This window comes from Ceratotherium simum, chromosome 34, assembly GCF_057802395.1.
Source record: "Ceratotherium simum simum isolate JZ-2026a chromosome 34, ASM5780239v1, whole genome shotgun sequence".
NCBI classification, from domain to species: Eukaryota; Metazoa; Chordata; class Mammalia; order Perissodactyla; family Rhinocerotidae; genus Ceratotherium; species Ceratotherium simum.
The window spans coordinates 29,704,596-29,713,745 of record NC_141933.1 but is presented as its reverse complement, the minus strand read 5'-3'; positions in this window follow the sequence as shown (position 1 = coordinate 29,713,745).

Here is a 9,150-nt window from a genome sequence, read left to right as displayed (position 1 = left end):
TCTGGCTGGGCTTCTCTCCCGCTCCGGTGGGCATCCCACCTGGGAATTCTTTGCACCGCAGTCCTGAACTGGAGTGTGTGCGTGTGTGTGCTGAGATAAGAACCGTGGCGACGAGAAGATCTGTCCCAGAGTGACTGTGATCTGATGAGCAGCCTTAGCAGTAATCCCAAACGGTGTTTTTATAGCTTCCCTATCCAAGCAGGAGAAAACCCCAGCTGGGCTAGATCACTTATCTTCGGGAATTCCTAAATCCCTCCCCAACTCTACCCTCCTTGCCAAGGAAGTTTCCATGATAGGTAGAACCCTCTAATATCAGCTGGTCCTTCCCCTCAACCACTCCTAGGGAGTCAAGCCCGTATATTAAACATTTCTTTGAAACTGCTGCCAACTACACCATCCCTTTTTCTGTCAATGTCATGAGAAAGCTATTTTGAATTCCCTGTTTAACTGGATGCAAACTGCTAAGGAATGTAACAGGCATTTTGCAGGAGATACACGAAAGATTTTCACCTACCTCTGCAAATTACTCATTGACTCATTGTTCACCTCTTAGGAAAGGTATTATAGGGTGGTGGTTTTTATGTGTATCTATCTTGAAACCAGAGTGCTTCATTCAAATCTAGTTTTTCCCTCTTTATAAATTATATGACTTTAGATAATTTACTTAATCTGACTTTCTTCAGGTTTTTCATCTCATATTAAAATGGGGATAATAATAGTACCTACCTCGTAGGGTTATTGAAAGGGTGAGATAGGAGATAAGTTAGTACATGTAAATAAATTATTTAAAACTGTCTAGGACATAGTATGTGTTCAATAAATGTTAATACTATATGTCCCACTTTCTGGCTGCCAATATTCATAGAAAATTCTTATGTTTTTGAGATAAGAATCTGTCACTGCTTCTCAGACTCTATCTTCCTTTCTTTTTTTAAATGTATTTTGAAATATTTAAGACACAAAAAGTATAAAGATTTATACACACACATCTATGTGTTCACCATCCAGCTCAAGAAATGAAACGTTGCCAGTAGAATTTCCAGCCCCTGTGTATCCATCCCCAGTGGTCCACTTGGCCTTATAAAAATAAATCCCTTATGGGATTGAAAATAGATCATTAAGTGAAAGTGAGAGATGGAGAAAAGGAAGAGCTAGGGACTTAGACTTCCCTCCACTTATTAGTATGCTCTGGGGCAAGTTATGTAACTTCCATGAGCTTCAGTTCCCTAAACCATAAAAAAGGGGCTAATGTCTACCTTCTGGGCTGTTGTCAGGATCAACTAATAAAAATGTATGTGAGAGAACCCGACACTGGGCTTTCAAATAGGCTAGGTGTTCTGCGTGTGTTTCTTGACACCATTTTCATAAGTGTCCTCGAGGAGCCTTCTCCCACTTCTACAAGCCCTATTTCTTCTTCACTATCTTATATATGGTGAGAGTTTTTAGTGCTCACCCATGCCCTGAGCACACAAGAAACTCACACTTCCCTGTCCCCGTGCAGTCAGGCAGGGCCAGATGGCTGGCCCACAGGCTGTGAGGGGAGGGGATGCACGTCATTTCTGGGCCAAAGCACTTGATTTTCGTTGCAAGATCCTCTTCCCTGTGTGGCAACCAAGAAGATCATGGGGCACCTATAAGAGGATGGATCACTGAACTGCTGTATAGAGGGTGGTTGTCTTGGAAAGTCAACCCACCTGCACTGGACTTACATGAGCAGGAGACAATCTCTGTTGTGTTAAGCCATTGAGATGGGGTTGTCTTTTCTGCAGCATAACCCAGCCTATCCTATGCGCAGTTCCTCCTTGAAGTCTTTTCTGATGGTTCATACCCTTACTGGACTAGGAATTGGAAAAATGAAGTTTTTCTCCTGGCTCTGCCTCTTATTAAAATTGGGACTGGTCAGGAGTCCTCATCTATAAAGTTGGAATAAAATCCACCCTGTCTTCTTTTCAGAGTCGTTACAAGTTCAAATGAGATCGTATATGTGAAAATACTTTGCAAACTAGGAAGTCCCATACAGATGGAAGGAACTGAATATTCTGGTTAGTAGAGTTACCTGATATGTACAGCAACCACAGTGCCTAGGTTTTCTGAAATGCTGGTAATTTAAAATATTTTGCCCAGTTGTCCTTATATAAGTAAGTCAAACTGTGCGAATATATCATCACCATATATTCCTGGATTGCTGTTTCACATTCTATTTGAAAAAATGAAATAGGATACACCTCATAGGCTGCCCCAGAGGGGGTTAGGAGAGTGAGAGACTTTTCTCCAAACATTTAGAAATAAGATGGCTCTCTAAGAGTTAAATTATAAAATTAAAACACAACTCATTAGTTCAAAACATATTTATTGAACAGCCATATGTGTATGTGGCAGTCAGCCTTGAAGATGGTATGTATGCCCTGTGTGGTCCCCTTTCACAATGAGTGGAGTGTAACCAATAGGATACTGTGAAAATGACAGAATGTGACTTCCTAGGTGAGGTTGTCTCCAGGGTTCCAAAGGAACCAATTCAAGAATTCATAGCTGCTAAGGGAAAATTTCTTGGAGAACAAGGACAGATTCAGTAAGAAATATTCTAAGTGACTGCATCTTATTTCACTCAGAAAACAAAGTCAAGACAAACCTCAGTGCTCTATCATTTCTCCCATCCATCTTTCTCTCTTCCTTCCTTCCTTCCTTCCTTCCTTTCTTCCTTCGTTCCTTCTCAACATCCATCCATTTGTTTATCCACCCAGCTAAAATATGTCTATTTTAGAATTAAAATTCTCAAATGAGATGGTTTTCATGATGCATATTATTAAATTTATTTTGTTGAAAATGAATCTGATTCATTGAATTGGTTTGTCAGTGAGGACTGGCTTTGTTAATTAGTTACATAGTGGATTTCCCCCATAAATTGAATGAGAATTGAATGAGCTATATGTGAAGCTCCAAAGTTTTGTTAAAAAATATGTAAGGCATGTGTAAAATATACATTGTGGTATAATTACATCCTTTGCAATTATTTGAACTTATAAAAAATTTTTGGATGCCAACCTAAAAGTATGCAATGGAATATATCATCTTACAAAAGCACCTTAGAGTCAGAATCCTTCTCACACCAGAATCAGGAAGAGCAAGAAAGTAAATGTTAACCTTTGATAAAATTACAGACCAAGAAAGACTGAGTCCGTCAGAAGAGGAACTAGATATGATGGAACCTAGAAAAAGGTCAGAGAGATCCAGTGCGGCATTTCCCACGTACGTTCTGTTTGGGGGAGGAAGTGGCCTGGATAAGAATCTCCCTCTAGCTGTCTATTTTCAAAAGCAGGAGTTTTGGAGATGGCTTGATGTCATTAATTTATGAGTTGTAAAAGCAATTACTTATTGAGTGCTGTCACGATCACTAACAGTAGCTCAATGAAGCCAAAGGAGCACATGAAGGAATGTTACCCAATGGAAGATTCTGGCCTTGGAATATACTCCAAGTACAGTAAGTTTCAGAGTCGCCCCCTCCATTTCTCCCCCCTCCTCTCACCCCACTCCATCAAAACAAGCGAAAGTTCTCAGAGCAGAGGAGAGAGTAGGTGATGAGGCAGGAGTGCAGGGGTGGGGGCAGAGAGGGAAGGTGAATGTGGGTGTGTATGGGCAGACTCCTGGGGAGACTGCAGACAGACAGTGTGTAAGAACAGGCTTTGGGGCTGTGCCCTTGGCTCAGTTCACTGTCCAGGCTGAGAGCAGACTCCGAGCCTCTAGGAGGCAGAGCTTAGTTTTAGAACCCACCTTGGAATCTAGGGAAGTTCCCAATATTGTCTATGGCAATGAGTTTTCTTTGGTAAAGCCTGTCTACTAGCAAGGTGTAAAAATACTTGCCATCCCTTTTCCACTCTCTTCCCAAAACCTAGATTTTTTGTGGCCGCACTCATTTTTCCTGCTCTTGGAGGAAGGAGGGGGTCTTTTTTTTTTCTTCACTTGGGAGAACCGGGAGGGTGGGCGCATTTCCACTGCATTGGGACAAGTTTTTTCCTAGTTTCACCACTGCTCATCAAGCAATGTTGAGATGATAAGTTGACCCCATTTACTGCTTTCCTTGAGGGAAAGCATGTACCGGCCGTAGGATGTAAGTATCTGATCCACTTATGAGTTATATTTTTAATGTAAGCGAATTGATTTTGTCTAATTTGTTTATTTGTTTCCTGTGAGCCGAGTTAGTGTAAAGGCACACAAGGTGGGTAAAATCAGTTTTTGGACTGACGGAGCGAAGGGTCAGGTTAATTCACCAAGGAAAATAATACCTTATTACTTCTCTCGGTACATTCTCTTCTGAACACATTTTTAAAAATTACTATAAAGAAAAGTTATCCAAAACTTGAATAAAGCAAGAGGAAGGCTACATGTCCTTTCAGTGTCATTGTCTAACATGTTCACCTAACAATTATTTAATTTTGTTTGAGAATTTGCCTGTGTATGACTTTGCTATTTACTATTTGATTAGAGACCAGAGATTAAAGTTATACAGTAACTTATAAATTTCTGTCCAGTAAAAAATATAACCCCAGACGTTAATGCACCACAAGATATTAACCAGTTTCGTATATATTAAACAGGTAAATTCATTTCAGCAATCCTTTGACTGACTATATAGAATCTCTGTTTCTCCAATTCTCCTTTGAACCAGCTTTATCGTCTTACTAATTCCTTCTCTAATTAATGGGTTGAATAAAATCTTGGGGGCCAGCCCATGGCTTAGCGGTTAACTGCTCGCGCTCCGCTACTGGCGGCCCGGGTTCGGATCCCAGGCGTGCACAGACGCACTGCTTCTCCAGCCATGCTGAGGCTGCGTCCCACATACAGCAACCAGAAGGATGCGCAACTATGACATACAATCATCTACTGGGGCTTTGGGGGAAAAAAAAAAAGGAGGAGGATTGGCAATAGATGTTAGCTCAGAGCTGGTCTTCCTCAGCATAAAGAGGAGGATTAGCATGGATGTTAGCTCAGGGCTGATCTTCCTCACAAAAAATAAAAATAAAAAATAAAAAATAAATAAAAAAATAAAATCTTAGAATGTGTTTGTTCTATATTTCTATGGCAGTCTTGTGTTTAACTTTGTAAATTAATATTATACTTTAACAATACAACGTTCCAGCTTAACTCTGCTTCTTTGCAACGTTTGCTTATAGAGTAAATTGCTCAGTCAGATTTTTTTTTTTTTTTTTGGTGAGGAAGATTAACCCTGAGCTAACCTCCGTTGCCAGTCTTCTTCTTTTTCCTGAGGAAGATTGGCCCTGGGCTAATATGTGTGCCCATCTTCCTCTACTTTATATGTGGAAGGCCTGCCACAGCATGGCTTGATGAGCGGTGCATAGGTTCATGCCAGGGTCCGACCCTGCGAACTCCTGGCCACTGGGCTGCCAAAGCAGAGCACATGAACTTAACCACTATGCTGCCACTGGGCTGGCCCCACTCACTCAGATTTTTGCACGTTTGATGTTTGATCTCTTGAATGGGACAGTTTTGAATCTTTCAGGACATTGGAATCCTTATAAAAAACCTTAATCATGGCACTTTAACACAAAACAAAAAATGTATATTTAAGCTTTTGGCTTAGCCATATTCTGGAACAAATGGAAGCTTATTGTTTAGGAAGGTTCTCAGTTCAAACACTAGATTTCTGTATGTCCTGCTAGCAGCTGTGGAAAGCAGAGTATCTGAGGCAGGAAAGAGGAAGTGTCCTGAACTTGAGCTTGCTTGGTGGGAAGAACAGGAGGTATCTTTCCAGTGTTCCTGATTAGAATTTATAATATAATTTCCCAGAAAGGCGATTTAATAAATAATCATTAGTTTCCTTGAATTGTCCACAATGTAGTGGAAATAATATCTTTTATGCAACAGTATTATTTTCAGTAATTGTATCTTTTCATTGCAAACGTATTTCAGACACAATATGAGTCAAACAGTGTTTTGTAGGGTAGAACTAGTCCCAATTTATAACACTGTTTTTATGGAGAATGTGTATTTTGTTCCAAACAACTAAATAAAAATGCTTTGGGGAGAATATACATTCTTGTATAGACTGGAAACAGCCTACAATGAAATTTATTGCAATAACAAAATTAAGTAAAAAAAACTGCTTTACTGTAAGAGAGAAGGGAAGGTGTGTGTGTGTTTCGTTAACGCTATCACACCTTTTAGGTTTTTATCACATATGGTAGGACAAATTCCAGGTTCCTCTGAAGACTTTGGCTATGTTGGCCTTTTTCCTATGGTGCTGTTGTTAATACCTTGTGATTGTTAAGAAAAAAATAATTCTCAATCTCAAATTGAACTTATTTCTGTCAGAACGGAACAGACTCCTTATGAGTTTTCTAGGTAGAACATTGCTTTAATGAGTAACATGAGACTGACCACTTCCTTGTATCAAAGTAATTTTCATGTTCTAAATGATGGCTAATACTCTATTGCCTTTCTGAAGGAGATTCTGTAGGGGATATGTCTTGACATGAGTACAGCCATGGTTGGCCGCTCCATTGACCTACAGCCACCAGCACAAAAAGAAATATAAAAGCTGCTTTCTGCGTGGTGGGAACCGGCCCTTCTCCCACGGAGAGAGTTGCAAGTTGTAACATTTCAAGGCTCTTGGAGCGTCGTAGCACGGGATGGACTGGCCATCTGTGCCGGGCTAAGACGATAACCAAAGAGAACAATGCACGTACACAACTGCTGGGCTGGGACGTTAGCCAAGGGGCTCAGTGCACGTACGCCACTGATAACCATTTGTGCCTGGGAACACTAGATGCTTGCTCTGCAAACTCTGTAACTGCTTATATAAACTGCTGGAGACTGAGACCCGGTGAGAGTTCCACCTGTGGAACGCCTTGCCCAGGACGTGTGATTCCCGCCCAGCCGTGTCGATTGACAGGACTCTCCTGGCAGTGGGGCGTGGATGTTGTGAGTAATTGATTTACTGTGAAGTAATTGATCTGATGTGTTCTCTTTTCGGTCAACCTGGTGTTTCTCTTTCCGGTTGATTTGCATCATTTCCCTTCAGTCGATCTGGTGTTTCCCTTTCCGATCCATCTATGTTTTTCCCTCTTATTATATGACCTATTCGGATCTGCTGCTATCTCAGCCGAAGTGGATGTTTTCCCTTTCCAGTCGAGCTGGTGTTTTTTCCCTCTTATTATTTGACCTATTCGGATCTGTTTGTGGACTATCGCCTTTACTATCCTCTATATAATAAAATATACCTTCAGTCCATTTGTTTGGAGTGGAAAGTTTCTTTTACGTCTCTGATCGAATCCCCGAACCTCTCATAACAGGATATAATATATAATAATGTTAAATTAATAATGATTTTTGAAGATTTGACACGTGTACGTTGGAAGATTTCCAAAGTGGTATTTTGAGGGTGGTGGTAAATTGTTCTTAAGGCATTTATTAAGAGTCATTTACATTTTTTGTTTTCTATACCAGTGAACAAGGGATATAAAAGATAAATTCCAGAAATCAATGAATAAGAGGTAATTTTAGCCATGACCAGAGAGGCATGTTTTCTGATATGCAATCCCTGAGAACTAAATTGGGAAAGTGCCAAATATCACATTCCAGAGAGGAAATAAAGTATTAGAAGTTGGAACACAACTAGAAACTGGATTCATCAGCTTTAGTTCCATTGTTCTTAAAATAGTTTATGTTTATTTCACTTTTTATATCAAGCATTTCTTATGTAATTAAAATACCTCAAATTAGCATTAAAGAATGTACAGTTTCCTGTCTATATGGCTATGCCTATAACAAATTATCTATTTCTCCAAGGTTATTTCTAATGTATTTGCTTTTATAAGGTGTCAATGAACTTTTGTGCATGAATCTTTGTCCACGTTTTAAATTATGACTTTAGTATGGATTCCTTCAATGGAAATTGGTAGGTGAAAGGCTGTGGATATTCATGGCTTCTGTTACAAATGACTTCCCAGAAAGACTGTCAATTTGTGTACCGTTCGGTTCTTGGTGTGTATCTTAGTCATTCTCCCTAGGATTCTAGGATCGAATATTATTTTAAAAAACAAATGAACACACACGTACCAATAATTTTTTAAAAGGAAATTAAAATTCACATACAATGTAAAATAGTCATGTTACAGAAGGATAAAAAATAAAAGGCAAAAGTTTTCTCCTGACATTTTTGAAACTCAGTTCTATTTTCCTGAAGTAACCACCGTGATGGAAAAAAAAAATACGACCCACTTAAAATTTAAAAACAAAGTCTTGCTATTTATATAACTACATTTGGGAAGGCAGGAGTGCTTACCTGGTAGGGCTTAGGGACCACAGTAGCACAATCCCTGCATTCAACAATGTCACAAATGTACTTTTGACATGAGTACAGCCTAAAGCCACCTCTAAGAATTGCCTTATGTTCTTGCTGACATTCCAATGGGGAAGATGACACCCCAGCACATTCAGTCAGGAGGGGAAGGTAGACTTTGCAGCCATTATTTCGCAAACTTGAAAAAGGCTATTAAAGGTACTGATAACATGCGTTTGAAAGAGGTTACAGTATCTAGTCAGTAAAACATTTCAGATTTATAAACACTTTATAACATTTATCTAAGGGAGTACAAAAGGAGTCACTGTGTATGTCAGGACAAGCAAGACATTAAACATTCCTATTATGAGACAAAGTTCATAATCATTGATTATGGAGGCTGTTTTCCTCATTAGCATTCTTCAGAAAGTCTTGCCTATCCGCTATTCAGAAATGTTCCACATTGATGCTCTCTCTCCCTCCTTTCCTCCCTCCCTGTCTCTCTCTCTGAATCATTTGAGAGTTTTTTTTTCTGAATTACTTGAGAGTTAGGCGCAGACATTGTTACATGTTATCCCTAAATAGTTTGGTATACTAAGAACAAGGACAGTTATATCGTCTCCTATGTAACTACAACACTACCATCACACTCAAAACTTTAACCTGTGCAATGAATATTATCCAGTATACATCCATATTTAAATTTCTCCAATTGTACCTCAAAATAATCCTTTAGAGTTGTTTCTTTGGTTCAGTTTTTCATCCAAGATCCAATCCAAGTTTGCAATTGCACTTGCTTGTCATTTTATAATCTTTCTTTAAAAAAATTAAACTTTAATTTTGAGATAATTGTA